The following is an 18,671-nucleotide window of genomic DNA, read 5'->3' as shown; positions in this document are numbered from 1 at the left end:
ATTGAGTCACGCAATTTATTTTTTACCCGAATTAGACCCGATGTAAGACAATGTAACCCGAAACATACAGATTGCAGGCCGAGTTATACCGATAGTCTAACGACAAATAACGATTGTGACCAGATTGTGTTAAGGAAGACCCTCAATCTGTCACTTGGGTATAAATAGGGGGTGATGGATGGATGTCCTACTTTTATAATTAAAGGGGTACTTCGCCCATTTAGAACCGGCGTTCTATTATTATAAAATCGCTATTGTAATATAAATAAATATATAAATAAATATCAGTCTAAACCAGTCTCCCCTTGGCCTTCTCCCGAAATGACGCCAAATGACGCCAAACGCGTCATTTGACGTATTTGGCGTCATTCGAAATGACGTCAAATGACGCCAAACGCACTTCGGGTGTCTTCCCTGGCATAAATCGTTATGTTATCGTTATAACATCGGGTATGTGTAAATGCTATCCCGATAAATTGACCCGATCATACATTTTTAGCCCGATGTCACCCGAATCACCCCGACTTCCACATCGGTGGTCCATCGGCCATTAGCGGCCATTAGCGGGATGGTGTAAACGGGGCATATAGTTAAAGCTGTAGTTTTAGCTGTAGCTGAAGTTTTAGCTGTAGTTAAAGCTGTAGATTTAGCTGTAGCTGTAGTTTAGCTTTAGTTAAAGCTGTACTTTTAGCTGTAACTGTAGTTTTGGCCATACTTTTAGCTGTAGTTGAAACTAGTTTTAGCTGTCTTAGCTGCCGTAGCGGCAATGTCATGTCTGCGCAGCCACCAGCTAGCAGGCACTAACAGGAGCTAACAGGAGCTAATAAGAGCTACATCTTGCGGAGCTGCGAACCACATAGAGTATTAATATACCCGCACACACACACACTTACATATGTGACCCGTGAGCGCGGTGACAAAACTTCCTGCAGTGGCCGCTGTGTTCCGAGGCCATTGATTGGTCTGTGTCGCCATTAAGGCACCATTCATCAAAGTCATCTCTTGTTTTTCCAAACATTGACAAATCAGGGGCCGAGTTCACTGCTCCTGTGACTGAGAGGGGGCGCAAGAGGGAGCGAGAACCTGCATAATTATTCAACATTAGCAGCACCCTGGTGGACCTGACCCATGTCATCACCATGACAACACCCCCCCCTCCAGGGATGGGCCCCTCCCCCTCTTCTCGTATACTGGAGTCTCGGAGGACGTGACTAAAAATGGCCGGTGGCTATTTCCCCAGCGTGAACAGATACCGGTCAGCTCTCCGCTCAGGAGACCAGGAGAACGAGCAGGGGTTCGTCTGCTGAACCGTGTGGACCCTCTCTGGGTTTCACTCCGGAACCGTGTGGACCCGCTCTGGATTTCACTCCTGAACCGTGTGGACCCGCTCTGGATTTCACTCCTGAACCGTGTGGACCCGCTCTGGGTGGTGTGGTGTGGTGGTGTGTGGTGGTGTGGTGTGGTGTGTGGTGGTGGTGTGGTGGTGGTGTGGTGGTGGTGGTGTGGTGGTGTGGTGTGGTGTGGTGGTGTGGTGTGGTGGTGGTGTGGTGTGGTGTGGTGTGGTGGTGTGGTGTGGTGGTGGTGTGGTGTGTGGTGGTGTGGTGTGGTGTGTGGTGGTGGTGTGGTGGTGGTGTGGTGGTGGTGTGGTGGTGGTGTGGTGGTGGTGTGGTGGTGGTGTGGTGTGGTGGTGGTGTGGTGTGGTGGTGTGGTGTGGTGGTGGTGTGGTGGTGGTGTGGTGTGGTGGTGTGGTGGTGGTGTGGTGTGGTGGTGGTGTGGTGGTGGTGTGGTGGTGGTGTGGTGTGGTGGTGGTGTGGTGTGGTGGTGGTGTGGTGTGTGGTGGTGTGGTGGTGGTGTGGTGTGGTGGTGGTGTGGTGGTGTGGTGTGGTGGTGTGGTGGTGTGGTGGTGGTGGTGTGGTGTGGTGGTGTGGTGTGGTGGTGGTGGTGGTGGTGTGGTGTGGTGGTGTGGTGGTGTGGTGGTGGTGGTGTGGTGTGGTGGTGTGGTGTGGTGGTGGTGTGGTGGTGGTGTGGTGTGGTGGTGTGGTGGTGTGGTGGTGGTGGTGTGGTGTGGTGGTGTGGTGTGGTGGTGGTGGTGTGGTGGTGGTGGTGTGGTGTGGTGTGGTGGTGTGGTGTGGTGTGGTGGTGGTGGTGGTGTGGTGGTGTGGTGGTGTGGTGTGGTGGTGGTGTGGTGGTGGTGTGGTGGTGTGGTGTGGTGGTGTGGTGTGGTGTGGTGGTGGTGGTGGTGTGGTGGTGTGGTGTGGTGGTGGTGTGGTGTGGTGGTGTGGTGGTGGTGGTGTGGTGTGGTGTGGTGTGGTGTGGTGTGGTGGTGGTGGTGGTGTGGTGGTGTGGTGTGGTGGTGGTGTGGTGGTGGTGTGGTGTGGTGTGGTGGTGTGGTGGTGGTGGTGGTGTGGTGTGGTGTGGTGGTGTGGTGGTGTGGTGTGGTGGTGGTGTGGTGGTGGTGGTGTGGTGGTGGTGTGGTGTGGTGTGGTGGTGTGGTGGTGGTGTGGTGTGGTGGTGTGGTGGTGGTGTGGTGGTGGTGGTGGTGTGGTGGTGTGGTGGTGGTGTGGTGGTGGTGTGGTGGTGGTGTGGTGGTGGTGGTGTGGTGTGGTGGTGTGGTGGTGGTGTGGTGGTGGTGTGGTGGTGGTGTGGTGGTGGTGGTGGTGTGGTGGTGTGTGGTGGTGTGGTGTGGTGGTGGTGAGGTGGTGGTGTGGTGGTGGTGTGGTGGTGGTGTGGTGTGGTGGTGGTGGTGGTGAGGTGGTGTGGTGGTGGTGTGGTGGTGTGGTGGTGTGGTGGTGGTGTGGTGGTGTGGTGTGGTGTGGTGGTGGTGTGGTGTGGTGGTGGTGTGGTGTGGTGGTGTGGTGGTGTGTGGTGGTGTGGTGGTGTGGTGGTGTGGTGGTGTGTGGTGGTGTGGTGTGGTGGTGTGTGAGCATGTCAAACGAACAGGGTCAGGCTGCACGTGTTCTTCTGTTTTCATTACGGTCCGTAGCGGCAGCCTTAACAAATACCTCTTCTACAGTTACAATGAGTAACTAAAGTATACAAGTCGTAGATTAAAACATAACCAACAAGCTGAAAGGGGTCTGGTTGGGAGCCCGGCTTTTGGGATTTGACCCCTGCCTGCTGACTGGTGAGCTGTATCTAACCCCTCACTGCTCCAGTCCCTCTCCTCACATCCTGAAGAGCGCACCGCTAATCTCCAGCGCATGGCGACCCATATAGAACAAGAAGAAGGAGATCGATAGCGCCAACAGGAAGACCCACGCAGCTCTCCTATCGGGACGCCGCCGGCCGGCTGAACCGCGTTGTCCTGAGCTGTTTAGAAGGAGCTAGCGTGGCGGGCTAATCCGCGCTAACCCCATTTTGAGATTCTCCGGGCGTCCTAACCCATACAGCGCTCTCGTTTCACACTTTAACGACGCATGCTAACGCTAATCATAAACGGGAGCGTACCTATGTTCCCCGGGTCCTATGTGCCCCGCTTTGTATGTGACCGTAGGACCCTGTGAGCAAATCTTTTTTTCGTAGGATGGTAGGGGCAAGTACCGCCTTTTTCGCTTCTGATTCGCCTGTGATTGGCTCACCCTAACCCTAACCCTAACCCTAACCATATCCCTAAACCTGAACCTAACCCTTTGCACCCGGGGAACATAGGACCTGGGGAACATAGGGATGACCCTTCATAAACCACTGTCTATAAACCAATGCTAACACGCGGGCGTGCTAGGCCAGCTCATGCTAGCATTGAGCGTAGGTCGGCTCAGGGCCAAAGAAAGGGCACCCTGGGAGGATGCAGTCAAGGTGGAGCTCCAAATCCTCTCCCCGGAGGCAGTGTTGCCAGATTGGGCGGGAAATCTGGCCAAATCTGGCAGCAGTGCCCGGTGGTGAGAGGTGTTAGTCCAACCTTCTACACCACGGCTGGATCTCAGATGTCCTTTTGAAAGGACAGATCTATCAGCATCTAATCACTGCCCGGCGTCCATCCTTATCTGTCCTGCTGTCCTCTGCTGAAGAAGAGAGAGGGTGGGCGGGGCGCTCCACCACCGGGGGACGGGGGAGAGACCTTCTGGGTGGGGGGGGGGGGGGGGGGAGAACCTCTGGGTGGAGGGGAGAGACCTTCTGGGTGGGGGGGGCGCTCCACCACCGGGGGACGGGGGAGAGACCTTCTGGGTGGGGGGGGGAGAACCTCTGGGTGGAGGGGAGAGACCCTCTGGGTCGGGGGGGAGAGACCCTCTGGGTCGGGGGGGAGAGACCCTTTGGGTGGGAGGGGAGAGACCCTCTGGGTGGGAGGGGCGCTCCACCACCGGGGGACGGGGGAGAGACCCTCTGGGTGGGGGGGAGAGACCCTCTGGGTGGGGACGGGGGAGAGACCCTCTGGGTGGGGGGGGGGAGAGACCCTCTGGGTGGGGACGGGGGAGAGACCCTCTGGGTGGGGACGGGGGAGAGACCCTCTGGGTGGGGGGGAGAGAGACCCTCTGGGTGGGGGGGGGGAGAGACCCTCTGGGTGGGGGGGGAGAGGGGGAATTTTGGTGTGTGTTTGTTTTGCTTTTTGACACAGCATTTTGTGAAACTAGTGCATCATAAAGGTTATTATTTATTATTTGTTACATATGATAACATTAGAAACAAAGATTAATTATTATCATTATTATAATATGATCTCATTGATCATCATCACCAACATTCACCTCCATGGAAATGACTGTCCTGATTACTGCATTACTACTGTAGTACTCTACCCTGATGCAGTACTACTACTACTAAGAACCCTGATGCAATTCTACTCAGTCTAGTACCCGTTACTGCGGACTGAGGGGCTGTACTGGTGGGGAGTGTTCCCAGTGGACCTGCGTCTGCCTCTCACTACTTCAGCCGAGTACCCAGAAGCCCCTGCTCTCCGCCGTCACCTAGCAACAGTGTGGCAGTAGAGCGTCACCCAGCAGGGTTGCCAGATTCACCGGTTAACACAAGCAGCCTCAGAACGGGCTGGAGATAAGGACAATTAGCTAGGTTAACCATAGTAGAACAGTTAACCAGGTTAACCATAGTAGGACAGTTAACTCGGTTAACCATGTTAACCATAGTAGCACAGTTAGCCTGGTTAACCAGGTTAGTACAGGTGAACCAGGTTAGTACAGGTTATTACATGTTAACCAGGTTACCGCGGGTTTACCATCTGATTGCAGTTAGCCAGGTTAAGCAGGTTAGCCAGGTAGTAGTTCTGGTTGTGTAGGAGACTTATTGCGTATACATCTCCATCTATTAAGATAAGAGCTGTTATCTGAGTATAACCTTTAGGAAGGCTGTGTAGTACGCTCAAGTTACTAGTTCAGCCTGATCACTTTACACGTTTACATTTTAGACTAGATAACTACACACTGTTAAACCTGCCTTAACCCAACAAACACAACACAAACCAACGCAACACAACACAACACAACAGAAGACTCCTGTCAGCTCACTACAGACCAGTGGCCTGTACTACGAACCTCGATTAGTGGGTTAGCGAGGTATGTTGCGCTCAAAGCCTGGGTTAGCTGGGACACGAAAGTCGAGCTCTTTTAGCTTATGCTCTGAACCAGACCTGGTCGGGAGCAGGTCAGCTAAGTCTATAGGGTTAGATCGGCGTGAGCAGCTCCCTAGCCCCTCCTTTGACAATGGCGTCACCATTACTGGGTGTTCCCGTCGACCTCGGAGCCCGTATCGTACAGGGGTCTCTCCGACAGAGGCTCTTTCGTGACCGATCCCTTGGCATTGCCTGGAGGTAGCGCGTCAGTCTCGAATTTCTGCGTGCGGGGTTCGTCTCCCAAGTGACGCGCATTTATGTAAAGCTTAAAAAGTCCCAATTCTCATGTATATGGAATACTTATTCACTAAAGGTTATGGAATTATATTTCTGTGCTTATTTCAAACTTGAACCCATGTTCTCAAGGCCGTGCTGGCACCACATCTATGGGGGTAAAATGCATGATGATAGACCGGCGAGATTTGAACCCCGGTCGCTGGCGTTCGGGTCTTATACTAATCCACTACGCCACTGCCGCTACCTCTCAGCGGTTGAAAACATGCGATACATTTCTTACATAGGGTGTATTTTAATTGAATTCCCTAATTTATAGAGTAAGGCAGGTTGGACGTTGCTTATGCATTTTGAAATCCTCATCACTCTATTGGGATTAATGGTGAACAATTCTGCATTTGGCATAGTTATTTTATAGATAATATGCAGAAACTTTTCACTTATACACATTTATATAAACTGCTTGATCTATCCAGTTTGTAAAGGTGAGTAAAATGATGCGATAAACGGCCCTTTCACGTGAACGCGCATTGAACCTAAAGCGGAAAACCTGGCTTGACTAATCGAATCCTAAGTGAGCTTCGTAGTACCATTTAACTCTGATCGCGAGTTGCGTCTCTGTTGAGCCAGGTTTTACCCAGAAAGCCTGGGTATGTTCAGCGAGGTTCATAGTATACCCCACAGTATACCTGCCTTAACACAAAAACACAACACAACAGAAGCCTCCCGTCAACTCACTTCGGACCACTATACCTGCCTTAACAAAACAACACAACAGAAGCCTCCTGTCAGCTCACTACAGCCCGCTATGTGTGCTATGTAATACACAGTACTAACGTAGCATTAGCAGTAATATTAAAAAGTACCATTCTGTATGTAAAGTACTGTGTGCAGTTGTTGTATATTCTGTACGTTCCCGTCCATACCGGCTTTTAAAACAAATCGCTACGGCGACCAACATCACCGACGGCAACCACTAACACCCCCCCCCCCCACCCCCCCCCCCCCCCCCCCCCCGCTGGCTCTGGGGACCTGGCTATTCTGGGATGTCGTCGCCGCGGTAATAACAGGAGGGGGGAGGGACATGTCTCTACCCACCCAGGGTGCAGCCCCCTCCTACACACACACATACACAAACACATGTATACACCCCCACAAACACACACACACACACACACACACACACACACACACACACACACACACACACACACACACACACACACACACACACACACACACACACAGGCCTCCCACACAAGCACACACAGACACACAAACACGCCCCCCCCCCCTTCCCGTCTAGAGGAGACCTTTCCCTGCAGCCCCCAACAGCGGGGGGGATGATGTCACACGTACCACCAGGTGAGAGACGGATGTGGGAGGGCTCCGAGTGTGCGTGTGTGTGTGTTTGTCTGCCTCAATGCACAAATGTGTGGGATGTTGAAGTGTGTGTGTGCACAGTAAATGTGCACACACACACACACACACACACACATAGACACAAACGGACAAAAACGTGCCTCAAAAGAATTCATGCGCACACACAAATAACCTGAGTAGATAGTTTTATATAAAGGACTTCCATTGACTTCACAGACAGGTCATTATGGAGCAGGTAGCGGTAAGGCAGTACAGAGACAGGTTATATATATATATATATATATATATATATATATCCCCCCGCTCCAGTGGTATCCCAGCATGCACTTGGCCTGGTGCCCAACTGTACAGCTCATTAGCATATCAAAGGTGTTTGTTAACAGCCTCGTCCATGCACACACACACACACACACACACACACACACACACACACACACACACACACACACACACACACACACACACACACACACACACACACACACACACACACACACACACACACACACTCTGTCTCCCTCACACACACACAGTGTTGCTGGGGTGAATCAGCATCAGAATGATGAAGAGTGTTTTACAAAGCGGGCAGCTCAGAGCTGTGATGTTATCCATGTGAATATCTAACAGCTATCGTCTTTAAAATAGTACTATATTTATAATGTTATGTTTTAATTCATATGGACTTTAAGATATTACTCTATTTAATAATCGAATAAAGTTTTAAATATTATTATTAATGCGTGTTTAATTACTATTATTAGTTTGTGTTTAATTATTATTATATCTGTGTGTTTAATTATTCTTATTAGTGTGTGTTAATAAGAATGAATATCTAGGAGTGGCCGCCCTCTAAGTCTTCCCCTCTGCCTTCCCTTATCCGTATCTTTCGAATTGCCTCCTGTTCAGCGAGGTATTGATCGCACTCAATTGACACCCACGATTCAGACCTCCCCCCTCCCTCTCTCCCTCCCTCCCTCCCTCCCTCCCTCCCTCTCTTAGTGAGTGCAAGAGAGTGCAACAGTGTTGTGATTGGCTGGGAGAGAGGGAGCGTTGCGATTGGCTGAGAGAAAGGGGGAGAGTGGTGATTGGCTGGGAGAGAGGGGGAGATTGGTGATTGGCTGGGATAGAGGCGGAGGATGGTGATTGGCTTACTCACCTCAGCGACACCGGCTTCCAGGATGTTGAGCTTCGCCTCCTTCTCCAGAGCAGCCCGCTGGTGGACTGGGGAGGTCAGAGGTCAGAGGTTAGAGGTCAGGGCATCACACACACACACACACACACACACACACACACACACACACACACACACACACACACACACACACACACACACACACACACACACACACACACACACACATACAGACGCATTAAACACATGGCTGTCCACGCTTTTAATTTGAAGAGCTCATTAGTCAGGATGCTCAACAAGCCATGCCTTCATTCCCCAGGTGCGGACAGCGCCCAAACACGCACGCCCACACACACCATTCCAGCACTACGACACACATTGGGAATATCTCCCCAGCATCCAAACACAAACAGGAAACATGAAGGCTCACAACAGAAAACGCTGACACATGCTGCTCCGCCTAATTACCCAGCATGCATCTGGACAGGATCGGCGCCACATTATTTGTAGCTCGCAACACGACTCAACACACATACAGACACACAACACCCTCACCCATACACACCGGATGCGTCCACCAGAGCTCCACCTCCCTCGCCCTCCCTCGTGACCTATGACCCAGGAACCGGGACCCCCCAAGCCTCCTCCGAGTCCGAGGTGTCCCAACTGGACCACCGGCAGCTCACACTGAACCACGCCCCCCCTCTCAGGGCACCCTGAAATCCAGGACACCCTGAATATATCTATATTATTTATAATATGTATGGGGGGAATCGAACACACGACTCATTTTATCAAATTAACTCCCCCTTCAGACCCCAGCAGCACTATGTGTGTGTGTGTGTGTGTGTGTGTGTGTGTGTGTGTGTGTGTGTGTGTTTGTGTGTGTGTGTCTGTGTGTGCGTCTGTGATGAAGAAAGAAATGATATGAGAGCGGTAGAGAGAGAGAGAGAGAAAGTTGAATTACCTGCTCCTTAATGACCTGTCTCTGTACTGTCTAACCCCTACCTGCTCCTTAATGACCTGTCTCTGTACTGTCTAACCCCTACCTGCTCCTTAATGACCTGTCTCTGTACTGTATAACCCCTACCTGCTCCTTAATGACCAGTCTCTGTACTGTCTAACCCCTACCTGCTCCTTAATGACCTGTCTCTGCACTGTCTATCCGGTAGAGTGTACCCTTGCGCGAATGGCTGCCGCTGCTCGCCGGGTCTGTGTTGTATTCGTCTGCCCTTTTCCCTTTTCCTTCCCCCCCCCCTTCCTCCGGTCGGATTTCGATAAGTGCCACGTAGCTCAAGCCTATTTGGATTATTCTATCGTTCTATCGTTCTAGCTGATAAAATGACCTGCCTGCCACGGACCTGTCGCTGTTGGAGCGCCGGCGTTCTCACCGGCCCAACTCGAGCTGTCCCTGCCGTTGACCGAGTGCAGACTGAGATCTGGCCTATCAAGGTTTTGATCCAACTTGGCGGTGAGTTCTGCTGGTTATCCCGGTGATCCATGGGGACATAAAATGCGCCCGCCGCATACTTCTCTCGTCTTCCTCATTAGCCTTGCTGTCCTTGTGGATTCATACCTGTGGATCTATCATGGCACCGCAGGCCACAGTGGATTTAACCTACTCTGTAACTGACTTGGTTTAGTTAAACTATTCGTCCCGTTAGCTGCCAACTGAAGTTTACAAACTTTGCACCAGCCTCTGCATCGCACGTCGGCCCCGGTATTTACACAGAGTCGGCGTAAAATCCACTTCCATGCCGCATCTGATAGCACCATTCCAACTGTGCTGTCGGCACCGCTCACCCGATCGTCGACCAGACAACGTAGAAATGGGGGCATTGATCCCCGCAAGATTATCTCCCTGCCTCCGATCAACCCCGCACAGCGTTTTCAAAACATTCCGGTTCACTCGACTCCCCGCATCCCCCCAAAAACCGACTGGACCTGGCGGTGGAGCTCATGGGGATAACCTCCGCCCTCTGAAGTTCGTCGCTGTACACAATCCTCTATCTCACTGGTGTCAAAAGTGGCGCTACTCAACACCAGGTCGGTGTCTAATAACACGTTCCTTTTAAATAACTTTTTCACTCAACGACACTTTGAGTTACTGTTCTTAACAGAGACTTGGTTAGGTGCGGGCGCGGGTGAAGTTCTTTGGAGAACTTTGTCCAACTAACTGCTCCTTCCTTAGCACACCTAGGTCCTCCGGGAGGGGTGGTGGTGTTGCTTTGGTTTTCAGGAATACATTCAAATTAGGACTACTTTCTTACTACTAGTAAAAGACTACTTTACTTTTTTTAATATCCACGCCTGCTGTCCAGATAAACCTATGGTTAAGGAATTCTGTCATGTGTTGGATTCTCTTGGCTTTATGCAACATATTAATCAGTCCACTTATGTACTCGGGCACACCCTAGACTTAATTTTATCCCATGGCCTGTCCATTGATAGTGTGAATTTCGAGGATGCTTACTTATGTGATCACAAACCTATTGTATTCAATAATAACATTTCTGACCCTCAATGCACAGCCAAATCCCCTGATCACCATGCACGCTACATAGACCCTTTCACTGCTGAACAGTTTGCAGATAGCTTTCTGGATAGTGATTGCTACCTCCATTTTAACTGCGAGTGATTCCCCTCCCCCCTTGTGCCGATGAACTACTGAGTATTTTAAACTCCTCATGCTCAGCAATTTTAGATACTATTGCCCCCCTTAAGCTCAAACGCCCCAAACTCATATATCTCAACCATGGCTGGATGAAACCACCCGCTCTCTCAGGCGAGCCTGTCGGACAGCTGAGCGAAAGTGGAAGAAGGATCACCTCACTGTTTCTTTCCAGATTTTCAAGAACTCTCTAGCAACATTCCAAACAGCAGTTAAAGCAACTAGAGTTATACACTTTTCCGATATTATCAGTTAACACGTCCATCGTCCCAAAATCCTTTTTTAGCACTTTATACTCAATTATCAATCAACAAGCCCCCTCACAAGTCGAGCCATCCACCGACATCTGCATGACATTTTTGAAATGTTTTATTGACTAAATCAATCACATTAGTCTTTCACCCCCTCATCACCAGACACTCCCCTGCATCACTTAGGCGTTAGGCCTTCAGCTCTTTTTGACCATTTCCTACCAGTGTCACTAGAGTAACTGAAGGACATTGTTAGGGTCACGAAACCCTCAACTTCTCCTAACGATGCTGTATTCAGGTCATCATCAACTCTTGCCTGACCAGGGGTTTTGTTCCAGCAAGTTTTAAGCTTGCGGTTGTCCAGCCAATGCTTTAAAAACATAATCTGCCTGCAAAATGTCCAAGAAACTACCACACTATCTCAAAATTACCTTTTACTTCAAAAATCCTGGAAAAGGTGGTTTTATCAAAAGTATTGCCCTTTTAAAACATGCAGAGATTTTAGAACCCTTCCAATCAGGTTTTAAATCATGCTACAGCACTGAGACAGCCTTGCTGAAAGTAACGAATGACCTGCTCCTCACTCTACACTCTGGAGAAAATGACATTTTGATTTTATTAGACCTCAATGCCGCCTTTGACACTGTCGACCACAACAGCCTCTTGTCACGCCTCGAGCAGTGGGTTGGTATAAGTAGCACAGCTCTTCAATGGTTTTCCTCTTATCTTAGCAAAAGGTCTTTCACAGTGTCTATCGGCCAGTTCTCCTCATCCTCTACCCCTGTGTCCTGTGGGGTCCCCCAGGGATCCATTTTAGGCCCTGTTCTATTCTGCCTATACGTACCTCTAGGCAACATAATCAGGAAGCATAACATCTCATTTCACTTTTATGACAATGACTCGCAATTATACCTTCCTCTCAGATCTGTGGACCCGCTGCAGACCCTCCTTGACTGCCTTGAGGAGGTAAAAGTTTGGATGGGAAGTAACTTCCTACAAATTAACAATGACATAACAGAAGTCACTATTATTGGCCCTTCCAAATCTAAAAAACCTCGCGCAGCCAACCTAGGTATTCTCTCCCCCTACATCAAACCCCACACCAGAAACCTGGGTGTCATCCTTGACTCGAATTTATGCTTTGACAAGCAAATTGCTCCTGTAGTCAAGAGCAGTTTTTCTGTCATTGCTAAGATGAAACCCCATTTAACAATTCACAATCTGGAAAAAGTAATACACGCCTTCATCACATCACGGCTGGATTACTGCAACTCCCTTTACCTAGGACTCCCTCAATCACTCCTCCCCTCGCCTTCAGCTGGTCCAGAACTCCCCAGCAAGGCTGCTGACTGGATCCAGAAAGCGGGATCATATAACCCCTATCCTAGCATCCCTCCACTGGTTGCCCATCCAGCACAGAATTCCTACTAATGGTTTTTAAAGCCATAAATGGCCTGGCCCCACCCTACATCACAGAGCTCATCCATCACCACTCGGCTCCCAGGTCCCTTAGATCATGTAGCATGGGTCTCCTGCACGTTCCACGCACTAGATTAAAACAGAGGGGTGTCAGGGCTTTTGCTGTGGTTGCCCCCCGCCTTTGGAACGAACTGCCGCCCTCCATTAGAGATGTTCCTTACGTCACAATTTTTAAATCTAGGCTCAAAACACAGCTCTTCTCCCTGGCCTTTCCTCCCCTTTTGTGATATGTTGTTATTTTTATGTTTTCATGTACTGTCTATATATGTGGTATGTGTCCTTTTAAATGCCTTTTTTTGCACCATGTACGGCACTTTGGCCAGTGAAAACTGTTTTTAAATGTGCCTTATAAATACATTTTACTTACTTACTTAATGTCTCTCTACTGTCTAACCCCTACCTGCTCCTTAATGAACTGTCTTTTTACTGAAAGTCTCTATAAGATGAAAGCGCTGGAGGACCAGTGAACACTAAACTATATGTCACAGAGGACCTGTTGGTGTGTGGGTGGTGTTGGTGTGTAGGTGGTGCTCTCACCTGTAGCCCGACGTGGGCCCCAGTTTACCAATAATGCATTGTGTTTCAGATCTAATTAGTGGCCTTCAGCATATGCGGCGGCGGCGCACTGTTCATGCTAACATTTAAAAGGCAGACATTAGGCTGTTGATGTAAACAGTTAATTATGCAGATGTGACATTTGAGACCCGCGCACAAAACCAGCGCACCCAAACCACTCGGCTCCTCCTACACTGATGAACGACCTGCCTGACCCCCACCGCCAGAGAGGAGAGGGGGAAAGGAGGGAGGAGAGGGGAGGAGAGAGGAGAGAGTCTGTCTGTCTGTCTGTCTTTCTGTCTGTCTGTCTGGTGCATAGTTTCTCTGGACAGGAATCGCCTCTGTTATATCCCCTTATAAGGTCTTCAGAGGAAAGAAATGTAATCAAATGTTTGACACTGAAACACATTCACAGCCTCCTCCTGTCAACACACAACCTACATAAGATGGTTGTCACGGCAACCTCATCCAAGCATCCATAAGGGGGGGAGGGGGCATCTTCCATCACACACCCTGTAATCACCACGGCAACAGGGGATTAACCTGAAGTGATGATCGCACAACAAAGGGGCCTTTCTGTCCGACATGCCCTGGTGACATGCTATCACTAACGCTATCGCTAGCATCCAGTGCTACCACGCACGGCGGTTGACAGTAACCGTGGAGACGGAGAGGCCAGCGCTAGAGGCAGGAGATCTGTTCTGACCAGGAGGAGGAGGAGGAGGAGGAGGAGAAGCAGGAGGAGGAGCATTCTACAGGGCGTCAGGGGTGGAGCCAGCCTGACTGCGTTAGTTGGTAGTTAGTTCTGCTCGTCACCATGCTGTCAAGGGAGGAGAGAGACCGCTGTCACTACGGTGACCAGAGTGAGAGAATGACTCCCTGGTCGCCACGGTGACCAGGGAGATAGAGAGGGAAGGAGAGGGATGAAGACATGGCCTATGACCTGATGTTTGACCTTTTAATACGGCTTCAGAAGCAGCCAATCAGCATCCAGCAGCTCCAACCAGGACCCTCAGAGCCAATGATCCCCGTCCCTATCGCCGAGAGCTGCTGGGGCGGCGTGTGGCAGCCTGGATGTGTGCCAGCTGGCAGGCTGGTGTGTGTGAGTGTGTGTCTGTGTGTGTGTGTGTGTGCGCGTGTGTGGTGTGGGGGGAGGGGGGGGGGGGGGAGAGGGGGATTGTTGCCAGGGAAACGATGCTGCCAGAGTGTAGCAGGTGGTGACCAGGCCACACTTCTGGAGGAATGTGACCTCAAACACACACACACACACACACACACACACAGCCCAGGAACAACGTGTTGAACAAAGTGTTCATAACAACACAGTAATGTTCTGGAGTGAGCGTTGAGACGGAAAGAGATATATTTATATTGTGCTAAAGTATGTACATGAAGGTTACCGACAGATTGCGACACACAAACACACACACAGCTATACACACACACATTTGTGCACTCAAACACACCCACACACACACACACACACACACACACACACACACACACACACACACACACACACACACACACACACACACACACACACACATCAAATTGCTTTGACATCAGATGTTGTCATTAGGAGATTAATGAGCAGTGAGTCCATTTGATCAAACCGTAAGAAGTATAAACTGTGAAGATAAAACACAAGAGGGACATTTTGATCAGTAAGAGTTGATGTTTGATATAGGCTACACATATAGCGGCTAACATGTGGAGCTAATCCGCGTGGTGGTTGTCCTGTGAGGGGGCTAACCTGAGAGGAGGCTTACCTGTGAGGATGCTCACCTGTGAGGAGTTTAACCTGTGCGGATGCTAACCTGTGAGGAGGCTAACCTGTGAGGCTAACCTGCGTAACTAACCAGAGCGGGGGATAAGCAGCATGCTAGCTGATTAGCAGGTCTGTTAGACAGGAAAGAGGCTGTTTACACCAGGAGGTGTTAATGCAACACATACGTGAACCCAATTAACACACGCACACAAACCCCCACACACACACACACACACACACACACACACACACACACACACACACACACACACACACACACACACACACACACACACACACACACACACACACAGAACTTCACAGAAACACACACACAAACACATACAGGCACAATAATACATACCACAAACAACCTGTTCAGAAACACATATAAACACACACAAACTCATCGCTGACTCCCCCAGCCCCTGCTGACTCCAGGGCTGCTGAGTGTCCACATCAAGGCAGAAATACTTTGGAATACTAAAGAGGGCCACAGAACCACAGTACTAAATGACTTACACAATACTAACACAGTACTAAGATAGTTCTACAGGAGTAACGCATTAATTAAGGACTAACACAGTGTGATAGTACTAACACAGTAGCGCAGTACTAAAGGATTAACACAGTGCTGACACAGTAAGAACACAGTGCTATAGTACAAACACAGTACTAACAACGAACAACCTGTGTTCAAGACTAACAGTACAACAGGACCTCAGGCAAGCTAACATCTTGTATGCTCGCTCTCGCTCTCTCTCTCTCTCTCTCTCTCTCTCTCCCTCTCTCTCTCTACCTCTCTCTCTCTCAGCAGGGTTCCTGGTGGACCAACCCTCCTCACGCCACTGATCGACGCAGCGCAACCGTTGCTAAGCTAATGCTATTTGCTAAGCTAACCGCTAAAGGCACTACTTCAACCACTTCACGCAGCGCGATTAAAACTTTGCATTTAATTATGTGGCATTATCTTAATCTTCTGGTTTTATGTGGCTCTGAGAGGGGAAGTATCAGGGAAACTTCTCTCCACGAGTGCCTCATTAATTATAGAGCAGAGGAACCACAAAGAGCAGATCCCTCTTTGAAGATACACAAAACAGAACGCACCCGGGGCTCCGGAGCTGTCTGTCTGCCTTTGAACAACGACAGACTCACAGATAGACAGACAGACAGGCAGACCAAGAGACAGACAGAGACAGACACACAGAAAGACAGACAGTTCGACAGACAGTCAGGCGAGAGACAGACAGAAACAGACACACAGACACACGGACAGACAGACAGACAGACAGACAGACAGACAGACAGACAGACAGACAGACAGACAGACAGACAGACAGACAGACAGACAGACAGACAGACAGACAGACAGACAGACAGACAGACAGACAGAAAGACAGACGGGCAGAAGATCTCGCTGGGCGTCATTAGGTGAATTAAATTAAAAAGATAATTCTGTGTTAGCTAGCTCTATGTACCTAGCTCTATGTTACCCAGCTCTGTGTTAGCTAGCTTTATGTTAGCTCTTCGTTACTTAGCTCTATGTTACATATCTCTATCTTACCTAGCTCTCTGTAGGCTAGCTCTGTGTTAGCTAGCTCTGTGTTAGCTAGCTCTATGTTACCTAGCTCTATGTTAGCTAGCTCTATGTTAGCTAGCTCTGTGTTAGCTAGCTCTATGTTACCCAACTCTATGTTAGCTAGCTCTGTGATACTTAGCTCTATGTTATCTAGCATGTCCAACAAACACACCCGAGACACAGAGACAGAGAGAGAAAGTGAGAAGGAGAGAGAGAGAGAGAGAGAGAGAGAGAGAGAGAGAGAGAGAGAGAGAGAGAGAGAGAGAGAGAGAGAGAGAGAGAGAGAGAGAGAGAGAGAAATTGAGAGAGAGAGCATCAGCTGCTCTTTGTGTGTCGATTAGGGGTGGAACGGTACACGTATTTGTACCGAACCGTCACGGTACAGGCACTTCGGAGCGGTTACAGAGGTGTACCGCGGTACGTAAATGTGGTGTACATGGCAGGCAATGATCGTCGAATAGTCGAATAGTCGGAGTCACGTAGAATATCGAATATTGAATGTGGACTATCGTTATTTATTACAAGGCTCTTCTCAATGCTGTTGAATGCTCCGTTGACTTGCATGGGCCTTCACAACTTCCGGTGGTGACTAGCGTCCTCGGTTGCTAAGCGACGTCAACGTCTTTGGCGGACCTATTTCTCTGCTGATCAACACTACGAATGCTGCAGTGGTAACAAATAAATTGTAAAAAGACACAGCGTGTGAAGTTATATTTTTGACGTGTCTAGTTCATCGTCATGCAGGCTGTGTTCAGTAAAATAATGTAATTAATAGATGCAAATAAATAGCGATCCGTTTTCGGCGCATGTTGTAGGTCTATCTGCGTAAGCCTACGTTGAAATAATTTTGATGTTGAATGTTGATGGCGCAGTTGTTGAAATAAACAGATTGATACATGATTCATACAAACCATAAAAGCCTCACCCTGTGTCATTGTGTGTGCGTGTATCCGAGGTGCGTGCGTGCTTGGGGGGTTCTTGATTGAGCGATTGTCGAATATTATTCGAATACTTCTCAGCGAATATCAAATCGTTTTTTTGCCAGAGTTGCACATCCCTAGCACAGGCATTTGAAAAGTCACCATCAGGTGTTACTATCACTGTTGCTGTGGAAAAAAAAACCAGCCGTCCAAACCCTGCTCACGACACTATTTCAACAACCCCTGTCTGGAAATTCAGAAATGCAAATGCCATTACCAAGTTTATTGGTGTTTTCATTGCTGCTGATCTACGGCCATTCTCCGTTGTTTAAAAATGTTTCCCCTTAACTATGAACCGTACCGTACCGTACCGCGTCTTAAAAACCGAGGTACGTACCGAACCGTGACTTTTGTGTACCGTTACAACCCCTGGTGTCGATGGTTCATCTCTGACCTGTGCTCCTCACTCATCATCCCTGCACCTTCACACGCTCACACCCCCCCCCCCCCCCCCACCTCACACCCCCTCCACCCTGACAATGAGGGGTCACGACCCCCCTCGGAACCCCAGTGGACAAAGACCCCTGAGGCCTGAGGGGGTTTGTTGACTCCTTCTGCCCCCCCGAGCGCCTGCTGACGGTCCGCTACGTCAACTCCGCTACATAACGTCGCTATGTTGCATCAGAGAGAGTTACATCACCGTATGGGGAGAGAGAGAGAGGGGGGGGGGGGAGAGAGAGAGAAAGAGAGAAAGAGAGAGAGAGAGAGAGAGAGAGAGAGAGAGAGAGAGAGAGAGAGAGAGAGAGAGAGAGAGAGAGAGAGAGAGAGAGAGAGAGAGAGAGGGGGGAGGAAGAGGGGAAGAGAGAGTGAGAGAGTGAGAGAGGGGAGAGAGAGGGAGAGAGAGAGGAGACAGAGAAAGAGAGGGAAGAGAGAGAGATTGGAGGAGAGAGAGGGTAAGAGAGAGAGGGGGAGAGAGAGAGGGGGGGAGGATAGACAGAGACAGATATAGAGTAAGAGCGGGGGGAGCGAGAGAGAGGGAGAGGGAGAGAGAGTACATCACCGTAGGGGGAGAGAGAGAGATAGAGAGAAGAGAGCGAGAGGTTGTGCGGAGAATGAAGAGGTAGGCGGAAAGGTTA

General features: G+C 49.8%; 1 protein-coding gene across 1 annotated transcript in view; it reads right to left on the bottom strand.

The window, feature by feature from the left end:
- The window catches only part of LOC132462948 (receptor-type tyrosine-protein phosphatase N2-like), a 30,979-nt gene extending 22,557 nt beyond the window's left edge, over nt 1–8,422 (bottom strand). Inside the window, exon 1 of the mRNA XM_060058746.1 lies at nt 8,334–8,422. The gene's annotated coding sequence lies outside the window, so the exon portion shown is untranslated. The remainder of the gene's footprint in view (nt 1–8,333) is intronic.
- Nucleotides 8,423–18,671: the final 10,249 nt, after the last annotated feature.

This window comes from Gadus macrocephalus, chromosome 8 (assembly GCF_031168955.1).
Source record: "Gadus macrocephalus chromosome 8, ASM3116895v1".
NCBI lineage: Eukaryota > Metazoa > Chordata > Actinopteri > Gadiformes > Gadidae > Gadus > Gadus macrocephalus.
The sequence above is the reverse complement of the archived record's forward strand: the minus strand, read 5'-3'. Positions and strand labels throughout refer to the sequence as shown.